The sequence below is a fragment of the Pyxicephalus adspersus genome, chromosome 5 (assembly GCF_032062135.1).
Source record: "Pyxicephalus adspersus chromosome 5, UCB_Pads_2.0, whole genome shotgun sequence".
Lineage (NCBI taxonomy): Eukaryota > Metazoa > Chordata > Amphibia > Anura > Pyxicephalidae > Pyxicephalus > Pyxicephalus adspersus.
In genome coordinates, this window is record NC_092862.1 from 25,460,603 (window position 1) to 25,478,801 (window position 18,199).

General features: G+C 41.1%; 1 protein-coding gene across 2 annotated transcripts in view; it reads left to right on the forward strand.

Moving 5' to 3' along the window:
- Positions 1-18,199, forward strand: part of RUNX1T1 (RUNX1 partner transcriptional co-repressor 1) — a 114,820-nt gene that overhangs the window by 26,280 nt on the left and 70,341 nt on the right. The window contains exon 1 of one of the 2 annotated variants that reach the window (XM_072410929.1): positions 10,653-10,780. The exons of the other annotated variant lie outside the window; for it this stretch is intronic. The gene's annotated coding sequence lies outside the window, so the exon portion shown is untranslated. Of the gene's footprint in view, positions 1-10,652; positions 10,781-18,199 lie in introns of those variants that run through there. 2 annotated transcript variants of the gene reach the window in all.

Below are 18,199 nucleotides of genomic sequence, written 5' to 3' on the forward strand. Positions count from 1 at the left end.
AAAATCTCTTTCCTTCCTCCAGTGACCTGCTAATGATTACTTGACTCATAACCTCATCACACGCACGGCTCCAATACCTTTCTAGAGCTGCTCCCAATCTCTGGAATGGTCTTCCTCTTCCTACTTGGCTTGCTCATATTTTCTGCTTAGCCCCTAAAACCCATCTTTTTAAATTTGCCTACCAGTCTTCTCTGTCTCTTAAACCCTCACTACTCACCCATCATTCCATGTCCCCCCTCCTTATGTGTGCTGCTTCTCTACCTCTTAGATTGTAAGCTTTTTGGGGCAAGGTCCTCTACTTCTCTTCTTGTGTCACTGTCTGTATCTGTCAGCAACTTGCAACCATTATTTAATGTAGAGCACTACATATAACCTTGGCGCTATATAAATCCTGTTTATTAATAATAGTAATAATAATAAAAATACCAATAATCTATAACTGTTCCTTTTTAACCAACAGACCTTCTACATCTCATCAGACAGCATTCAAATGGCATAAAAAGCTATTTTTCAAAAAATGTTGGCAGCATGGTGGCTCAGCAGTTAGCACTTTGGCCTTTGCAGCATTAGGTCCCAGGTTTAAATCTTGGCCAGGACACTATCTGCATGGAGTTTGCAGGTTCTCCCTGTGTTTGTGTGTGTTATCCCTGGGTACTCTGGTTTCCTCCCACATCCAAAAAAAACATGCAGTTGGGGTATTTGTCTACCCCCCCAAAATTGACCTTAGACTGTATTAAAGACTATGGTAGGGACATTAGATTGTGGGCCCCTTAGTTGGACAGCTAGTGACATGACTATGGACTTTGTACAGCGCTGCATAATATGATGGCACTATATAAATACTGGATAATAATAATATTAATCATACAGAGAATGAGAGGTGGGGGTAGTGAACCTCACACACTCTTCTAGCTCCATGCCCCTGTAATATTACCCCAACCTCCCGCCAAGACGTATTCTGTGTGCCTTTGTCTGTACCCTGATTACTCCAAAAATAAAAACACTCCAGATATCAGACCAGTGTTTACAGGAAAGGCGAACGTTTCCATTCATAGCCCCCTGTCTGATTTATCTCTTTCTGGGATGGAATAGGGGTCTATGGCAGCCTTAATGGGCTGCGGCCCACACAGAGCTCTGAGAATAATGTAACTGCGCTGGCTGATCCCAGGTCAGTATGATGCGTGAAATCAATTTATTTGAATCTCTTTGCCTCTATAGGAATTTGGCTGTTTGCCAGTTGTTTTCATTTAATGTCCTTTGTGTTGAACACAGACAAGCAGAATTGCTTTTGTGTTTTTTTTTCCTCTCGCCTCTATCGGTGGTTGCTTGTTCGAAAACCGCATTATACTTAGTGATCTCTGGGATGTGAAGGGAATAGATTTTTGTATTGCTGTGAAATATTAGGATGAAATTAAATTGAAAATGAATACATGGATAAATTATTAGCCAATTTACAATTCGCAAATCATTTTACTGTGTTACTGGGAATAATAGCAATGCTGGAGGGCATGGCATAGGATCAACTATTTGCTGTATATGTTTTGTAGGTAAGAAGTGGCTGGATAATATGTTTTGTATTGTTCTCATCAATCTGTAGATTCCATGCAGACATCATTGTGCATTCTAAAATAAGTAATAATATAGGTAAGACAACAGTCAGATTCAGGTACTGGTCAGGGGAAGGATCTGTAAAGGGCAGGGATGTGAGCAAACCTATGGACACCAATCACAACTTCTCTTTCTGCTGATTAAAGTGGGAGAATTAGTGAAAGCTGAGTTCTGATTGGTTGCAATGATTTTAGTATACCTCTATCTTTTACATCATGGCATTGTATAGCATGATATATAAAGTGTAGTTGGACTTACAATTTATTAATATTAATAATAATAATAATAATATTAATAATAATAGGAGGGTATTGGTTATTGGATACTTTGTAAGTCACTCCAATGTTTTTTGTCTCATTTGGCTTATTCTGCATAGGATTGGGTTACCTTGGAAAGTAAATGTTGGCAAAAAGGTGAAGCGCTGCTCACATCACCCTAAAAATCATATGCTTGGCAAAACAAGCATTTTTTTAAACTATTTAAAGTAAATGCTATGCAAAGTGAACATACAGAACTAAAGTAGAAGGCATGTGTGTGTGCGGGTATATGTATAAATACAGCAATGCGTAATATGTTGGTGCTATATAAATCATGCTTATTAATAATAATCATATTAATAATAAAAAATAATATTATGTATGTATATACATGCCTTCTCCTTTAGTAAACAAACCCAGATAAAAATAAATGTAGAAAATGGCATGTTGCCTTTTTTACCCATTTAGTTTTTTGCAGTAAGTGTAATATTATTAAAAATAATAGGTGATATCAATGAAAGAATGAGTGATATGAATACAAATATTTTTTTATTGAAGAATAACTGCTTGCAGAGAATGTGTTATATACTGCAGACACAGTGTTACTGATAATTGTCTCTCCAGTCTTCTTGTCCACATTGTATACAAACAGTAACCATTCAGTGATTCAAGCACTGTAGAGACTGCAGAGCTCTGCATGCTGCTTGAAGTTTATTTTGTGTCTTCTCTATGTCACTGTCAGTGTGTGACAAGCCCAGATCACACAGTCCAGGACCAGCCTGCCCTGCACATGTTTTAGTGGAGTGCTGAAACAGCACTGAGCTCTGTGGGGAATTACAGCTCATAAACAAGACTGTCTCTGATAATCTACAGCCATATGGTTACCCTACACTAAACCCATTTCACATATCCATCCAGGCACACTGCAAAACAACACCACTGATTGCAAATGTGCACAGGATCTGCACACTGCTGACTTTTACATGGGGACCCAGAGGGGATGCATTTAACCCCTTCCTGGCTATGGCAGAGAAAGAAAGAAAGAAAGGAAGAAAGGAAGAAGGAAAGAAAGAAAGAAAGAAAGGAAGAAAGGAAGAAGAAAAGGAAGAAAGAAAGAAAGAAAAAAAGAATAAAAAATCACCACTACATATGTCCCCTCCTGTTGTTGTCCTCCCATGTGTTACTTCCTCCACCTCCTAGATTGTAAGCTCTTCAGGTCCTCTTCTCCTCCTGTGTCACTGTCTGTATTCGTCTGTATTATATTATATTATAATAATAATACAATTAGGATAAACCTACATACTTTCTACTGTGCAGATAAAACCAGTTCGTCCAAGAAAAATATTGAATAGACCACAGCTTATAAAATCACATCTGTGGTCTTTTTTAAAACCCAAAAATCATATGAAAAAAAACATTTCCCATACAGGCCACCCACACTGACCTCTGAAAGGGCCATGTCAAACAATCGATTTATTTGCAGCATTTTTTAATGACAATGTAATTCTACACAGAAGTGTTTTTGCTAATTTTATTGGAATTTGTAGTTTGGCTGCTTTCTTGGCATTTTGTGGCGGTGATAGGATCGCCAGCGACATTTGTTCTCGATTATTGTAAGCATGCTTAGCTACAAATCTACAAATCTATGTTATTGTAGTCACTGATTTTAGTGAATAATTGCTGATAAAAATTTGCATGTTTTAATATCGAAAGTCTCCTGTGCACATCTGAAATATGTGAAATTGGTACATTGTGTTGGTGCATATGTGTTTATAGGTGATCATAGCTATTGTGTATGTGTTTGGTTTTCAGGGGTAAAAATTATGAACAGGGTTTATTTAAAAATAATAAAAACAAGTGTCAATAGAACCATACTGATTGCTTGCATGTGAAAGAGCAGAAGGTATTATCAGTGAGCATTTGTTTCCAGGGGCTGGCCAGGATGGGGTGGGTGGGGGATGTGCAGTGGCAGGCTGTTCTTGCGGAAGCTGATAGGCAGAATATTGGAGCCGAGGTACCGGGGTCAGATCCATGCATGCTTCCTTGTTATAATTACCCGCAGAGCAAAACATCTCCTCACAGGGTGTGTGAATAGCCTATATCTTGGGCTGCAGATCACACATCCTGCCGGTTTGTGACAGCGGCCTATCTGTGCACCGCCTGTGTTCCTTCCATTCACCGAACCCATTGTGTGCAGCAGGGCTGGGTCAGGAACTGGCCCGGCCGCTCTCCCTCTCCTCCTGCACTGCTGACAGATACACTTTTTGCTCATACCTTGGCCTATGCCCAGTGGCTGTGCAGGATCACTCAGTTAGGACAACAAAGGCCTTAAAAATCAAAGCACTACAAGCACCGATTTGGGTCTATCACAAAACAAAATTATATTCTTCAGTTCTGAACAATAGCGTTGCCTGTAGATATCATTCTGTTACCTGTAGACATCATTCCGTCTACCTGTCAGGTTCAAAAATAAAAAGGCCATTAGTTCAGTGGAGGGCCAAGGTAGTATACAGGCCAAGACCAATGGAAATCCACAAAGGCACAGGTGGAGAACGGGAAGGTGTGCCAACCTGTGTCATTTCAACAATTGTAATTCATTTTATAAGAAAAAAAAACAAGAATTCCACATATCAGACGTATATTCTGATACATTCTCTATGTATGTATTATGGTAGTAGTCCAAGCAGTCAAAATGACTGAGCTCCCTGAGTGCGTCTAGCTGACTATGTAATCTACCAATATTATTGGGTCCAATTGGCTCCACTAATAAATAATGGGAAAAGAGCCATGATGGGTTCACAAGAACTATTTTTCATTTATGTTTGAGGACTAATTGAGTGGTTTAATTATTGGGGTTCCCAGTTACATGTAAAAGTCTGATTGACTGGTCCAATCTTGATGGAGTTTTGGAGTTCATATAGGTGAGCTTTGAATGCCAATGAAAGTCTCCCAATCATCGTTCACTTGAATTTTATAGTGCAGATGACCATTGTGAAGTTTGGTTTGGCCTGCTTTGATTTTCTTTTGAAATAGCAGGTCCTACAGAGGTTTATGTTAAAAGCAAGGCAGGTCAAACACAGGACTGTAGATTTATGTCTAGGTTCACAGTACATGAAATTTAATACAAGAAGCATTAAGGTTCCCCATTGTCCCTGCAGAGAAAAGCATTGATGTACTTTCAATGGTTATGGAGGGGTCCTTACAGGTACATGTACTGGTCATGGGCATGCGGGCTCTGCACTGTCCCATATGTAATGATTGAACTGCTTTATGTCTGTGTAGCCTTCTGTGATTCATTGCATCTCTGCTACACATGGACCAAGCAGCCATTACCCCCTGGGGCTCCAATACAGCCAATATATCCCCAGACACAATGTAGTAAAATCACTTAAGACACCCAAAACACAGCTTGCACTCTTGAATCATTGAGTATTCTTTTTCTCAGTGCAGTAACCTACAGCAATCAGGTACATTTCTGAAGATAAATTCTGATTGGTCATTCTGCTCCTGGCAGCAACCTAATAAATTTACTTGCTTTATTATTATTTTTATTAGCATATTCTTATCAACCAAATTATGCTTGTTTTTTTGCACATCAAGGCAAGCATGGAGTATAAATAGTCATTTTATCATCTTCTGACACTCAGTTTATCAAGTTACAATCAGTTCAATTGTAAGAGGAGATTGATGTCAGTGCTCAGTATCGCCACCTGGTGGATCCTGGGAATAAATACATCATCATAAAAATTCATTGCATTCCACACATACCAAAAAAAGTGAGCAGTGTGCAATCAGGTGACAAATGAAGGAAATGGTTTATCCAATCTCCCTATAACAAACTATCTATCGCTACTCATTTTAAGTGCTGCAAAGGTATATATATAAAATCAACAATTTACTGGTCTACTACCCTATGTTTTCCATATACCATGTAACATACTTTACAAGTGTTTAATCAGCTTTAAGTTTAATGCTCATATATAAGTGAAAAATTTCTTAGATTGTAAGCTCTTCTGGGCAGGGTCCTCAACAGGGTCCATGTACAGCGATACATAATATGTTGGCGCTATATGAATCCTGTTTAAATATAATAGTAATATTCTCCCTCCTATTGTGTGTTACTTCCTCCACCTCCTAGATTGTAAGCTCTTCGGGACAGGACCCTCTTCTCCTGTGTCACTGTCTCTATTCGTCCGTCATTTGCAACCCCTATTTATTGTACAGCGCTGTGTAAAGTGTTGGCACTATATAAATCCTGTTTATTAATAATGAAAATAATAGGAATTATAAGCAAACAGGACATAAATAAATATATATATATATATCAGTCTTATCCAAGTGTAGCAAAGCCAATTATATATAGGAGAGAAAGTCACTTTTGTCACTCCAGTTTTTTTCTGTTGCTGTTAAGTGTTGGTCTCTACTTTTATTAATTAAAAGTTTAAATCTTTTTTTTTATTTACTATTTATATAATGTCATTGGTGGAGAATGATTTTCTGCCATTGAAACATATGGATATGGAAGATTCTGCCCCAGGGAATGTTTCAGTGAATGTCAGGTTTGCTACTTATATATAGACTCCCTATTGTACCTTCTGAACCGCAGATGCTTTGTCTTTTAGGATACATTAAGATTAAGTAAAATGAAAAAGAAATATCTTGTAGCTATCAAACAGCCAATTCTATGGGTACCTTGGTTTAAGAGATGTCCATACCCAGTGCTATGGACAGAGGATGTATTTGCTTTATTGCTGCACAATTGTCAATGAAAATGGTGACTTTTATTTTTGTCTCTGAGCTATTTTTAATTCCTATTCTACGTGAAAGAAATTTATAGACCCAGCTCATTGTCTTCATAATAATACCACCAGTCATGGCTGTCCCGATTAGCATTTATTGTTGTGAGCGGACAAGAGGAAAACGTGAAATTGGTATGTCATGAATAGCTGAACACAGCTCCGGAGCCCTGTAATGGAGCCTGTAGTAAGATGAGGGGTGGGCATGGAGCAGAGACTGTCCAGATGGCAGCCAGCAGACAGCAAAGCTGCAGGTTTTTGTCCCTGCTGATGAGAGGAGGGAAAGGTTCACTGGAGCATATGCAATCACCCTCACATTTTAACAAAACTAACTCACCATCACTCACTAGCAAGAGGGGCTGACATTAAAACAATGGCTTTTCAATAAAATCTTAAGAGACCTTGTGCAATGAATTTAGTTGAATTTTAATACCGTCATCTCTTTTTTCTTTGCCTGCTTGTACAGAAGTCTGCAACAGTCTGTTCAGCTAATACCGCCTAGAAGAAGGCACTGTGAATAGACAATCCGATTTTATTTCATAGACTGTTTGCAATTCATTGGGATTCTATGCAAAGCCACCTGTTCTTTTAACTGATAGATTCATTTATATGCGGCCGACATAGAAGCTTGTGTATATTTGCTGCCAGACCTTTTTTCCTCAAGTGGATAGGAATTATTATTGGAGTCAAATATTTGCTTAGTATTCTTTTAATAGCATATATAGGCTCATTTAATATCAGAGGCCCAAATACTTGATCCATTTGTAGTGATATTCTTATTCTGATTGTCTGGGCTGTGCATAGGGATAGATATATCTATAGGGTGAGTTTCAGATCCTGTGGGACTTGTATAACAATGGGACATTGAGTGTGTCTAACCAGGATATGTGCCATGGGAAACTAGAAATCTATTATCAGTCAATCCATTATTGTTCTTTGCTGCCCAAGCTTGGAGCTGTGGTGAAAAGTCTATGGACGAGTTCCCAGGATGTTCGGATTGGCTTATGCCATGGACAGTACCTGCAGACCTATTAGCCATGGAGCCAAAACTGGTCCCATTTTTTTGTTTGAGAATTATTTTTAGGTCTTTTAAAAGATGCATGCATGTGTTGGTTATACAATCAGCCAATGATCAGAATATTTCAGTACTGTCCTTATGTTTTGGCCAGTTGGGTGGTAAAGGAGACATGGCCCTATAAGAGTCCCTGGAACAAGCTTCTAAGAGTTCAGCTAAAACATTGGTTGGACTTGCCCCCTTTTTGGATTGAGAATTATTATATTATGTTATGTAGTTTTATAAAATTGGTTATTTTAATATATTTTATACCTCTATGACTAAACACTAACTAGGGGCCCATTTAGCACAGATCACAATGAATGTTTTAAAGGCGTGTGAATTGATTTCTTCTACTGGTGTGAAGTTAGGGCATCTTACACTGCTCTACCCACCCATATCGCTCCCCCCATTGGGTGGGTTTGCCCTATCAGTGGGATACTTTAGGAAAACACTAATAGCCTCCAGCTAGGTGGAAAATTTGAGAGGCTGAAAAGAAAACCTTAGACAAATTTGAATTTGAAAGACCTGCAATTGCACATACTTTTACGTTCCCCAAAGAGATTGTTTTCTAATGTGCCGGCCTCAATTGGTAAGCGTCGGTCTGAGAGAGCAAAAAAACAGAGCAGAATGCGGCCACAAGCAAATCCGCCCATCCGAGCACGTTTGTCACCAACTCCCAGGGCCCACCATAAGAAGAGGGTCTATTGACCATTCATCAATGCTACTTGGCCGATCATTGAGTTCCGCCTCCTCTTTCAGTTTATCAAGTCTTGCACATAGAAAGGCGAGAATAAAGAAGCTTCATTGAGCTTTGTTAAAGCCAACAAGGAGTAAAAAGTCGCCATTTGAACCCTTCCTGGCCTTGGTTTTTCTCTCTGTTAATGCAGCCCTGCTTAGAAGGACCTCCTTTATTTGCTGGGTTAGAATATCTAAAACTATTATTTCTCTTGAAGAGAATAGCTGGTGGCAGGCCAGAGCAGATGGGGAAGGGGGTGTATTTGGTCGGGTGTATTGCTTTCAATTAGGATCAATCAGGTGTCAGCTTCTTTTCAATGGGCTCACTTAATACCCACTGTGTGAAGTCAGGAATTCTCCGGGCAGCCCCACGGAGGAGTTTATAAGTAGAGGGAACTTAGCCTCAGCAGACACTTCATATCCTGGTCCTTTCCTGGTCAACGTCGTCTTCTGCTGACATCCAGATGCATTTTTATAGCATCTTGGACCATGCTGGTAAGTTCTCCTCCATCGCTTTACATATCTGTCCACTAAATGTCTTCATTATCAACTATTAACATTATCAGCTCCAACCCATCCAACAACTAGTTTATATTCACCGTCTAACCTATTCCCCTTTACTCACTGTCCCCCCCTCCTGGCTGACATGCAGTAAAGCATCCCTCACCACCAGACAATGATGCTTCTCCACTTTTTTCCCTCTCTGGTGGTTACATGTAATAACACATGATAACACGCATGTTGTATAAATGACCCCTCCACTCCCAGGGCTCAGCTAGTGAGATGTCTGCATTCAGGGTTTTGGTTTGTTCTCCCAGCACAGCCTTTATTCAGGATAGTCACTTCCAGATGGGGAATACTGGAGGCGTGGGAATAAAGAAAGGTGGGAGGGGTTACTTAGAGGTAGGTGGGGCTCAGAGATATTTGGGAATAGCCAGGAGTGGTAAGGGTTAAACAGAGATGATTGGGAGTATCCAGAGCTGGTAGGGGGTTATCCAGAGGTGGGAGGGGTTACACAGAGAGAGCTGGGAATAGCCAGGGATGGGAGGGGTTACACAGAGGTGGGTGGGAACATTCAGGAATGGGAGGGGTTACACAGAAATGAAATTGGTCAGAGGTGGGTGGGATTGCATACAAATGGGTGGGGTTACCCAAAGGTGGGTGGGGATACCCTTTAATACTATGGGTTTAGATTGTGTAATGGCTCCATAAGCCTTTGTATTGTGGCCTGGTCATGTGACCTTTTTTGTCATACAGTGCAGAGGAGGGCTGTGATGTGATGCTCCACCCACAGAGATCACCTGACTTACTGCTGTGCAGGGAATAGAGGTGAAGTGAGCCTGTAATCACTGGCAGCATCCAATCACCTGCTGGGGAACTGACACCAGAAGAGTCACCGCTGCACCTGATTGGCTACTGAACTGGAATTTATTTTGCTGATGATTACCTTAATTTCCACATTAATAAGCCTGGGGGCAACTGGATGGAGCCAGGTCTGGAGTGTGTCACTGATGGCATTATCAGTCCTGTGTCCTCAGGAAAAAAATATGTCATATGTGTTACCAGGGGGAGGATATGTGGGGTGTCCCCGGGGAGAGAATATGTGAGGTGTCCCCAGGGACAGGATATGTGAGGTGTCCCTGGGGAGAGGATATGTGGGGTGTCCCCAGGGACAGGATATGTCAGGTGTCCCCGGGGAGAGGATATGTGGGGTGTCCCCAGCAAGAGGATTTGTGAGGTTTCCCCCTGGGGAGATGATATGTGGGGTGTCCCCTGAGAGAGGATATGTGGGGTGTCCCCTGGTAGAGGATATGTGGGGTGTCCCCTGGTAGAGGATATGTGGGGTGTCCCGTAGAGGATATGTGGGGTGTCCCCTGAGAGAGGATATGTGGGGTGTCCCCAGCAAGAGGATATGTGGGGTGTCCCCTAGTAGAGGATATGTGGGGTGTCCCGGGTGGGGGGGGGGGAGGATATGTGAGGTGTATTATTCTGCACATTGCTGATCTGTTGCTATAGGTAACTGTGTGGTTGCTATAGGTTACTGCACATTTCTGAGCACCCTGCAGGTAGTGTGATGATTGGTCACCCCGGTGTAGAGCGGTCCTGTACAGCACAATAACACATCGGAGGGGATGGGGGAGGGACATTCGCCGCTGATTCGCCCCCTCCCCTCCCATTATCCGGCTGTGTCGGGCTGGGTTGCCGTGTCTCCTCCAATGACTGATCGCTGCTACACAAGGAGCTCGGATCCCGCGTGTGCCGCACATCGCCGCAATGATACATAGCACGGGATGTGAGCAGCGCCAAGCCTGACTGACACACAGCAGGTACCGCGGGGGAGACATGGAATGAATGTGACGGGGTGCAGGGGAATATGTGGGGAATGTGCTCGGGGTGCGGAGGAGTACGGGGGTATATAGAGGGGGTGATATATGGGGGCATATAGGGGGTGGGGGGGTATATAGAGAGGGGTGATATATGGAGATATATAGAGGGGAGTAATATATGGGGCATATAGGGGGTGGGGTGATAATGGGGGTATATAGGGAGTGGGGGGATATTAGGGGGGTGATATATGAGGATATATAGGGGGTGGGGGATTTATGGGGGTATTTTGTGTCTTCCCTCATGGATCAGATTGGAACCAGTCGGGGTGCTTCCTGAAAACACTGAGACCCAATGAGACTTCGGGTGTCCCCAATACACTGCAAAAATTACATATGGGGGGTGGGGACACGGGGTCACCTGTGCAGGAAATGTCATTGTGTGTATTGGGAGGTAATTAGAAGAGGGGGGGGGCTGGCCATGCCCAGGAAGTGCCCCCACTCACCCCCCCATACTGTACATACATGTGGAGGGTCACATGTCACACGCAGGTCACACATGTGTGTATGGTACACAGCTCCTATACATGTATGTGATGTATGTCATGGTGTGTACATATTACAGGTTAGTACCCCCCCAGCACACATTGTACACAGGTGTATCTTCCACCTGTACCTGGCGTAGCTCTGTGTCTGCGGAGGTCATTGCTGCTCTTTAATATTTGATGCTGATTGGGGTTCCTATCTCAGCCGGTCTGTAATTTCTATTTAAGGTCCTTTTATTTGGGTAAAATGAGACATGGAATTGTCTGCAGTCACACTGTATATACTGTGCATAAAACTGGGATTTTTTTCCTTCCAAGTCAAATATGCAGAAGAAAATATTAATGTTGGATGAGGGTCGGATCGGCAATTTAAGAGGCAGAGCCAGAAAAAACACATCTGGCTTAGCTGAGGGCCATTGGAAAGAGTGTGGCTGGGGTGGAGGTGTCAGGGGACGGGGTAGGCCATGTAACTCTTTCCATGCCGGTGGTTGTGAGATCTTGCATTGGCCCCATGTGGTTCTGTGGTGTCCCTATAGGATCCTGTGTTATCCCAAGAGGTCCTTTTATGTCCCAGTGGGATTCCATGTCCTATTGGTATCCTGTGTTGTCCCTTCATGGGCCTCCAGTGCCCCATAGGATACTGTATTGTCCACATGTGGTCCTGTTATGCCCAATGGAATCTCATGTTGTTCTGTGGTGTCCCCATAAGATCCCCTGTTGTCCCCATGTGGTACTGTGGTTTCCCATTGGGATCCCATGTTATGCTGTAGTGCCCCAATAGATCTTGTGTTGTCCCCATGCGGTCCTGTGGTATGTCATTGGGATCCAGTGTTGTCCCCATGCGGTCCTGTGGTATGTCATTGGGATCCAGTGTTGTCCCCGGTCCTGTGGTATGTCAGTGGGATCCAGTGTTGTCCCCATGCGGTCCTGTGGTATGTCAGTGGGATCCAGTGTCCCCATGTGGTCCAGTATTATCCCCATTCCTTCCTGTATGCGGTGTGATTTGGGCTGGACACACAGGGTTTTGGTTGCAGAGTCTGTGCAAGGCACAGATGGTGTTTTGAAACACTATCCGGCTGCCAGCTTGCTGCGGCCACATTTGTGTGAAGGTATTGGCAGTTGTGTGAAGAATGTCTTTTCTTAGGGTTGATATGCGGTCACAGTGCTGGGCAGCTCAGATATAGCAGTGCTGCCAGACTGACAAGGTAAGAAAAACCTCCACTGCTTTCTTTTAAGGTGGACCAGCCAAATGGGCACATCTACATATCCATAATAATGAGGTCATACTTTAAAAAAATGGGGGACCTTAAAACTTTGTTTTTATTTTGTTTCTGTTTTGGTTATTTCTTTGTTACTTTGTTTCTTTTTTTTTGTTTTTATTTTGAAAACATAACTGGCCTGGAAATCAAATTTATTCACTTGCCCATGTTTGCTAAATAGGAATTTTTGAGCATTTGTGTAAATTTGGGCATTTTTGAGCATTGGTGTCATATTATGGGGGCTGGCATATGACAGGGTTGTGTTTTATCCACTCAGGAACCCAGTGCAGCCACACAGGAAAGTGATTTGATTTATCTACAATTCAATGGTCGATTTTGTCTGCAGCATGACTTTATGATATATGGATTAAAGGAATGATATCTGTTTATTTACAGTAGCATTTCAGAGACAACAGCAGCACCATACTTGATTAAAAATAAATCAACAGCACCATAATAACCTGCGATATTAATCTAAAAATCCAATTGGATCTGTCATGAGTATTTATACCGCATTCCCCTGTTAAACAAGCTTAAATTATTACTGCCTTCCTCTAAAAGTAGAAGCAAGTGCTGGTGTTTTCTAATGTTTGCAGCGAGCGCCAGCAAGGCTTGCACTTGGAAACAGAGAATACATTAACAGCTGTGACTACAAACATGTGCCAGCAGAGAAATACTTCAGCAAATCTGACACTTGGCTATTTTTTGACACCCATCTGTACTTTTTTTATAGTCTCCGGTAGGATGAACCGTCTTTCAATCTGTTTATTGCATATTAAAGCTTTTTTTTTCTTGCAGGACTGGGGGATGCTCGCATTGATGGAACCTTGTTTTAATGATGGCTTGCTGTTGTGTTTAACCCCTGCGGGCTAGGCTGAGGCTTTCTTTAATGCATGAAAAGCAAAGCTTTAAAGTTATTAATGTCTATTTTTTATGACATTTACTCAAACATTCTCTGGTGGAGAATCAATTACTACCATGGACCTGGAAGATTCAGCACCTGGGAATGTTTCAGTGAATGTTTGCTGATTTATGTTTTTAGAGCTCTGTGTGAAGTTTGCAAAGACTGTGAATGTAGTTCAGGGGTTCACAATGCAAAAAAATGGAAATTCGGACAATTTAGCTTGTGTTCACTTTCTACGGTCATAACGCAAGTATACACAGTGGCAGAACGTGCTATGCATTACATAACGTCGCAATGCTTTGCATGAAAACCCAACATGCCAATTTTTTTAGGAAGTAGTGATCTGAAGGTGTAGGACCTTGTTTTGGTGTTGGGACTGCGTTGGAAATTGGTGCCCAACACAGCCCAGTTATGCCCAATGCTTCTGGTGTGAATGAGTCTCCTCCGTGCCATATCACTGCACTGCTGGTGGAATGCATGGCTGTCTATAGACTACAGCACCCTGCGGGCACAGCATGCTCTGCCATGGCATCCTGCAGCCCAAGTGCAGACACACACACATGCAGGATGCAGGCAGGGTTCAGGCACGGTCAACATATATTTGGTTGCATTTATTAAACACCTATTAAAACACTTTCAGTATTTAAAAGGGACCATCGAAAGGCATTTTATGGTTTGGATTGCCAAAATAATTCAGTATTTTTTAACCTTTTTAACATAGGGTAACCCCTTGAAATAACTTTCAGGTCTTGGGGAACCTCTTCTATAATTACTATATCCCCAGATCACTGTACATTAGTGTGGTCGTCAGTGGAAAAAATGCCTCTTACATTGCCATAAAACATCATTGGTGTCAGTTAATTTGAGGGTCACAAACTGCTCATTGCTCAAGGAACCCCTAACACTGAAATAATCTTTGACATTTTGGGATTATGTCTATGATCAGAAATCGGATTGGATGTAAATTCAATAAATGTATATAACACACAGTACAGAATTGTGCATGTCTAGCTCCAGCATGTGTGTATGTTTTAAATTAACACCCAGAAAAAATAACATACATGCTACCAAGAAGCAGCATATAGGAACACTAATGATCTGTTTTAATATATAATAACCATATTTAGGAATCATTCCTCCTGCTGCCTACGTGTAAAGCTACGGATATGTGGAATGTGACGGTTTCCTTACACTTGGCAGCATTGGTATTGTAATGTACAAATCATCATTCTTGTGTGTCGGTGAGGAGGCCGGGGACACAGGTTGCTACAAAAACTGATATAGAACACATTGGTGTCACCCTCCTTGGTCTGAGGGGGAACCACAAGGCTGAGCAGAATTACAAATTATCTGGCAGATGAATCAGTTTGTGTATTTCGATTATTTATCTAATTGTTTCTAGAGCTTTGCTGTCTGCATTCCTGGTACGGCAGTTTTATGTTTTGTCATTTCCCAAAATATGGAATTTGGCTTTACAGGGACTTATGGAACACCGTGCTTGTATATCACTATTTGGAGAAGGGCAAACTGGCAATTACCCAGGGCACTCTTTTTTTCCAGGGCTTCAGTTGTTGAATGGTAGGGGTGCATGGAGCTGGAATGCTGTGCATATGTGGCCCCCATCCCTGTACAAAGGATCATTGTTGTTAATAATACTACAGTACTGCTGATCATTGGGCAGGGTGATTTTTGCATTGTTTTACAATTATGTAATTTTGCTATACATGTGTCAGGATTTCTTAAAGCTGATCTCCAGACAAACCGCTAAAAACATAATATAATACATACTGTAATACATACTGTATAAGAGATTTGCTTTACATTGCTTGTGATTTTTTTCTGTCTATCCAGTCCCAAGATTTGCACTGAAACGGACATTTTTCAGGCAGTAATCAGAACTAACATTCTCCCTTCATTGTCGCTTGTAACTTATTTCATATTCTCCATTAGACACGTGTCTTGCACTCCATTGTTCTCTCCATGTGTTCTGCATAATTGGAATAGTATTTGGCAGTGGAATAGGATCTTAATAAGGGATTTCTTAATACAATTAGTCTGCTTTGGTTACTATTTAGGGAGGAGTTAAAATAGCGATCTTGTGATCTGATCAGTGCATATATGGTCATAGTCCAAAATAGTGAATTGGCTGTGCCAAGATCCTAATCTGGTGTCATCTAAGAGGAGTATATAGTAGCATGTCAATTCGTATATTACTATAATATAAAAAAACGCAAAGGAGACTAATATGTGATATATAATGGTGATGGCGAATTTACATTAGTGTTACATAGCCATGAGAACAACATCAGATTTATTAATATAAAGGATCTATAGTGTTATTGCTAAAAAGAAGTTCAAAGGACAAAGGGACAGTTACTATTTATGCAAATAGGCTCCCTGCAGCCCATCATTCTCCATTACTTACCATGTCCTGGTCAGCACTATGTGTATATACCGCCTTGTTGGTAGAGACCGGGCTTTGTTCCATCATGTCAATGCTGTCTCCTGATGACTGGTGGGGTAATATTTAGGAAGCAACCGGAAGGTACAATAATCATAAAGAAGCAACAGGGAGATCCGTGCACCGCAGATCCTCAGGTACAGCTTCCTCTCCAGCAAGGAGAACAGTAAGCAGCACATTGCTAGCTTCACCAAATCTCACACCAAATGTAAAATGCGCAATCATCAGATGGTTCCATACTGCAAATATACAGCTATATGCAGTACTATTTTCAAAAAAAAATCAAGATAAAAGGTAGATTTTTTAGGGTACAATTAACATTTTTATATGTTTCTTGTAGGATAGCAAATCTTTAGTTTTTGAGTTCAGGTTCACTTTAAAATACACAACCTATTAATTATTTAGAAATTGTGATTTCTACATTGGCTAAAAATGTAAAAAATGTAAATGAATTGCTTTGGTAATGAGTAAATACACTATTACAATTCACCATTAGGGACATTGTTCAGTCGGTGTGCAGATTGCAGACAGACATTGAGTGAATTGGTTTATAAGCAGATGTGATGTATAAACAGAAAGCATACTGTTTTACCCTTTATGTGTTCCTTGGTTTACTGTAAGTCAGCAAGTGCTTTTATGAGTCTCGGAAAGTATTTTTTATATGCAAATTAAAGTCCCTGAATTAATGGAAGTCAATTTATGTGACAATGGCATTTCAGGTGAAAATGTTCTATCTCTCATATATTTATTAAAATGAGTTAAAAAAAAAGCTGCATTGAAGCTGTGCAGTGAATATCTTTTATGAACATATTCAGTGTGTTTATACAGTACCATACACAAAGCATTAGGTATCTATTCATTAGTAATAGTTTAGTAAATGTGGGAACACAAGTAGAGTTTTTGTCCACTCATTGACCTGTGGGTTATACATCACAGCATCAAGTTATACTACACTTTTATCATGTAATGTGGAACATGCCATTGCTGAGCAGTCTGACCTTGCCAAGCTTTACTTTACTTTATTAATATTACACAGTATTTATATAGTGACAACATATTATGTAGCACTTCACAAAGTCCATAGTCATGTCACTAACCATCCCTCAAAGGGGCTCACAATGTAATGCCCCTACTATAGTCATATGTCTTTAATACAGTCTAAGGTCAATTTTGGGGGGAAGCCAATTAACCTAACTGCATATTTTTGGAATGTGGGAGGAAACCTGAGCACACAGAGGAAATGCACGCAAACACGGGGAGAACCTGCAAACTCCATGCAGATGGAGCCCTGGCCGAGATTCGAACCTGGAAAGGCCAGAGTGCTAACCTCTGAGCCACCTTTACTTAGTTTCAATTACTATCAAATCATTGAAACAAGAAACCTAGGACAAGCATGTATTAAGTCACTGTTCAGATTAGCAGTGAGTTTGCGTTGCAGTTACCGTGTCGTCACTACGCTGAACCACTGTCTTCGGAGACATGTAATGTCTACTCATAGCCGCCCAACATCGAATGAATGGGGCAGCAATGAGTCATTCAGTACTATTCATTGCTACTCACTGTCAAATCTGCAAACACTGGTTCTTTAAGAAAGAGCAATACAGTGCATGCTGCTAATTGGCTGGTAAGGTGCCAGTATGCGGGAGCCACAAAGGAACGCTTGTTCCCAACACTAGTCTGAACAAAATTACCTCTGTATTGGCCCTTGCTTATTGACTTGGGGAGTATGGAAGCTAAAACATCACAACGACACCAAGAGAACTAGCATTTTGTAAGTGATAACAATATCAGTCCACATAATTCTACCATTAGGGGAAACAAAGGTGTTAATGATACAATACCAGTGCGTAAGAACTAAGACTTTCTAAAATAAAGGTAAATCCCAATGAGGTTTCAGGGGAGAATGCTTGAGGTCCTTTCTTACTATTTTACTTTCTTACTAAATCCCAATGAGGCTGAAGAGTTTTGTCTTAGAATGAGATGACAGCATCACTCTTTTTCAATAAACATACACTGTGCAAAGTGAATACTCTCTATTATTTTGCTCAGTTTACTCCCATTGATCTCTCTTTTTTATCAGGTTCCTATAGAATTGGTGGGCTACAAACTGTACATTGGAGACAGGTACTCTACAAAATATTTTAATCGACACAAGCTGTCAATAATGTACACTGCTGCTAGAAACCTTTGATAAATTATTCATCTTTACTCTCCAAGCATCATCTAGAAACAGTCCAGGTCGAATAGCTTTGG